Source organism: Brassica napus, chromosome C2 (assembly GCF_020379485.1).
Source record: "Brassica napus cultivar Da-Ae chromosome C2, Da-Ae, whole genome shotgun sequence".
In the NCBI taxonomy this organism is placed as follows: Eukaryota; Viridiplantae; Streptophyta; class Magnoliopsida; order Brassicales; family Brassicaceae; genus Brassica; species Brassica napus.
In genome coordinates this window covers 30,923,205-30,927,285 of record NC_063445.1, presented here as the reverse complement: position 1 = coordinate 30,927,285, position 4,081 = coordinate 30,923,205, and the positions used below count along the sequence as shown (strand labels likewise).

The following is a 4,081-nucleotide window of genomic DNA, read 5'->3' as shown; positions in this document are numbered from 1 at the left end:
TTTAAGTAACTTGGGCCAATGAACATACTAAAATAGATCCAAATGTATATAAACTTTAGAAAGATCCTATGACAAATTTGGTAAAATATCAAACAGGTTTCTACTGATATAAAATTTGGACGATAGATTTAAGATTGGATATAAAAAGATAATTTTTTTAACCATTACCCCCCAAAATGAAACTCTCTTCTTTCTTTTTTTAAATAAAATTTCTCCCATTTAGATATTTTATTTTCCTTTAAAATTTGTATTTGACATATATATATATTTTGTGCCGTCAAATCATCAAAAAAGAAAAAAAATTGATACTTCACCATTCTAAATTTACATTTTCCTCTAACTACATATAAAATTAACATATATATTTTTATTTTATACATTATCTTAAAATTCTATAAGATTTTATAAATTCTAATAAATGTTTACATATAAGATTCTAACAAACATGTCTATGTACAAATATTAATTGTAGTTTCATCTTATATATTTAATTATTTATATTTTTAGTTATGATGAATAAATTATTTCTCTTACATCCATAAATCATTTATAAATAAAAATATATTTAAAAATAGTTTATTTTATCAAACAAACACATAAATAAGATAGATACTTATAATCTATAACTTCACTGAATCTAATCGACTTTAATATTTAATCCAATCAACTAAAATAAACAATGAAAGAGAAACTAAATAATTATATTTAAAAATGATATAATAATCTCTAAAATAAATAGTAGAATAAATTTAAAATTATTGTAATATTATGAAAGTTAATGTTATTTAACTTAAAATAAATTAAATCTTTTAAAGTAAATTTTCATTTTTCATTTATCTACCCACCCGTCCGTAGGGCGGGTTTACCATAGTATACATATATATATATATAAAGTTGTGTTTTTTCACTCCAGGACGCGCTACGTCGGATTCCACATCAGAAAGTCAAGCTCCCTCACGCTGACACGTGTCCCAGGAGGATGAAACTCATCGTTTCATTTATTCCTGAGCGTTATGAGCTTTGATCGTTACCCATCTGTTATCGTGTTTGGGCTCTAGAGTTTTGATGCTTTTTATGGCCCGAGTACTTGGATTCTTCTCTAACCCTAATTAGTAACTACGCGAAGAAATGGAGATGAGTTTTTTTTTTTGTAAAAATGTAAAGATATTATTTCCAAGCTTTTAAATTTTTGACAGAATTAGAGAGAATAACAAGAAACATAGATACAAAAATAAACTAAACAAAACTCTATCTAGCTAAGAGAAAGACAGACACAAGAAACCAATACCACCATCCAGAGGTTCAGCTATGTCCAAACCAACCGCTTGCCGCAAAAGAAAGAGCCATGTTAAACCGAGAGTCGGAACCGGTAATTTTGGTCTCCCCGATCCGCTCTTAAAGATGATTGACTCTCCTTAGAACAGCTTGTCGAGGGCTTCAAAAGCACCTGCACACACGAATAGACAGCAACGGCAGCGGCCGAGCACACTCGCTTAAACCAAACAGAGCATTTATTATGCCCGGAATCGACCTATACAAGATGTCGAACCGAGTAAAACGGGTCGCAGCTTCCGTACTCCCTGATATGAACCCCAAACTTGCTTCTCCAACTGGTGGTGGTGTGCGTGACAAATGGAGATGAGTTCTTCTCTCCTTTTCGTTCTTCAATATCTAAACTCAAATCTGTTTCTCCGACTTGTCATCCTCATTAATGAGTTTATCCGTTGAAGTCGCATGGGCTCCTCGATCTCGAGCGATGCTTCTCACGTCGTCTAGGACCTGTCTTGATGCGGCTGCGTCTATGTCTCTGCCACCGCGCCTCCGACTACTCCGACTGTGTTTCCTCCTTTGTGAGCGAGTCCAGATTTATTTTTCTTCTCTTTCTGTCGCCGAAAATGGTGGTTAAGCCTCTTGGATATGCTCTGCGGTATTTTACGTAGATTTCCGTCTCTTCGTTTCGTAATTGAGTGGTTATAATTTTTATTTACTTCTCTCTTGTGTTTTTCGTGTTTGTTCAGATTGAATCTGATTATATTTTATTATCAATAGTGTGTTTGGGGATCTGTTAGATTCTGATTTGATTTATCTGATATTCTTATTGCAATATCTATATCTGTTTAGCCTGGGTATAGATGATCAGAAAACAATAAGAATGAGGAAAAAGAGCTCGCTGATTAGCAATACATTCCAGAACCATTTCTTCCAAAAGTGATACTCATCAAAGCTTCTTTACCGAAACTTCCTCAAGAAAACTGCAGGAGTTACGAGGCTATGGGTCTAGGCACTCAACAGTTTTTTTTCCGGGAAAGTGACATCAATGTAAGTCTCATATGCTCAAAGAGTTTGGTAAAGGAACTATCACTGCAAGAGAAAAAGAGTTGAATCCCTTAAATAAGGGTTGTTTTGGATATCTATAATTTTGATTCATAGCAAGACGCGTAAAATGATGTTGGAATCAATGGCTTACTTCACAGAATATTTCGCTGCAGTTATAGGCAAGGGTGATGAAGTGAAATTCGCCGCAAGTTTGCTAATGAGGGATATCGTTGCTCTCTTGAACAATGAAGAATCTTCAGTCAATGACGTTAAACTTAGTTCTTAAGAGTTGCCGAGCTAATACCTGCAAGCAAAGATGGAACCATTAGCGGAAAGAGTGGTCAACAGGTCAGTTTTACTTAATTTTAGTCTAGAGATGTCATACATTTTCGTTTTGGATCAATGCTATTTATTTTATTATTCCAGATATTGTTTGAGCTCTTGTCCAAGGTGGAACTGCCCTAGGAATGATAAAAGAAAAAGACTTGGTTTACGCAACGCAAGTATATGCTATTCAGAGAAATACATCTTTTTGTTTCCTCCAAGCCATTTTGAAGCTTGAAGGTTCACTGATAATATAGTTCAGGTTCTGTACAATAAGTTGCCCACTTAGGTTTGATTTTGTTTCTTTCTGTCTTTTTCCAAGGCGTTTACTCAGTATTTGAGTATAATTATGGGTGATGCTAAAGAAGTATCGCAACACTATAGATTGATGTCGAGACATACAAGAGATTGTTTGGGTACGTGCTTCTTTCTTTTAACCTCGACATGATATGTGTTTCATTGTCTGATAAAGTTATGATATATTGTAGGAGTGTCCTTTAGATGTTACGCCTACATACCCGTTTCAGGTCAAGAGTATGTGTAATTGTCTAATTGTCTAATTGAAACGCTTAAAAAAGATGAAGTGTACTGATTAGCTGTTGCAACTGCATTTTCACTCATGAGCAAACTCTGTGGGTACTGATGAATTTTTTAAAGGATATATTCCTCCCTGAAACTCAAGCCTCCTTCTACTCATCATTACAGTGCCTTTCAAACCCACACACCATCAATGGCCACATTGAACTTTATGTTCTCCGACTTGGAAGCTGGTTGTTGTGCCAACACGGTCGAAGCCTGACTTCTTAGGTTCGGTGCGGCCTGTAATGTGAAGAAAGGGATAGAGCTCATAAGGCCGACATACTGTATCGTCATCATTTTCATCATTAGTTAACTATAATAATGGTCAAGTTTTGGTTGGGTCATACTCACAAAAGCTTTGATGGGTTTCACGTTTGGTGGGTCACTCCCAACTATACTTTGTATATGTTCTTTTTTTTTTTCACAGCAACTTTTGTTTCATTGTCGAAAGCTCAAAACAACGTCTTATCTTTAAAGCTAAGATTATGAAACCCCTTTGTGATATGCCAGATATGCATAAGACAAAATAATGTGTACTGTCCCTTTACTGCACCCCGAGTTGTTCCAAGCCATGAAGGAAAATCTACGCTTTTTGTGATATTGCAGGTTTGCTTTGCTCTCCGTCTTAAGCCGGGGGATCAATTCCCATTTGTAGCTAGGAGAGTTTTATGTGGTTTTCTACGTCAGTGGATGAATTTACTTTTAAGTACATGAAAATTATTAAAGAGGCAATTGCAGAAATTAAGTGTTATAAAGTATACAGAGGCGATAGTATAGAAAAGTTAAAAGACAACTTTATAATTTACTTGGCTCTGCACACGTAGAAGTTCCACGAAAGACCGCTGTTAAGGATTCTCTTTAA

The 4,081-nt window shown here is 35.0% G+C and overlaps 1 long non-coding RNA gene across 6 annotated transcripts; it reads left to right on the top strand.

Moving 5' to 3' along the window:
* The first annotated feature begins 1,106 nt into the window (after window positions 1-1,106).
* LOC106422170 lies at window positions 1,107-3,723 on the top strand. Of its 6 annotated transcripts, none has more exons than XR_001284387.3 (5): window positions 1,107-2,319; window positions 2,490-2,664; window positions 2,743-3,056; window positions 3,129-3,174; window positions 3,346-3,723. It is a non-coding gene; the product is annotated as an uncharacterized LOC106422170 (long non-coding RNA). The 6 variants fall into 6 exon arrangements; XR_001284389.3 differs by having other exon boundaries at window positions 1,108-2,319; window positions 3,129-3,167; XR_001284385.3 differs by having other exon boundaries at window positions 1,118-2,319; window positions 2,743-2,880; window positions 2,963-3,056; window positions 3,129-3,723.
* The last annotated feature ends 358 nt before the right edge of the window (window positions 3,724-4,081 follow it).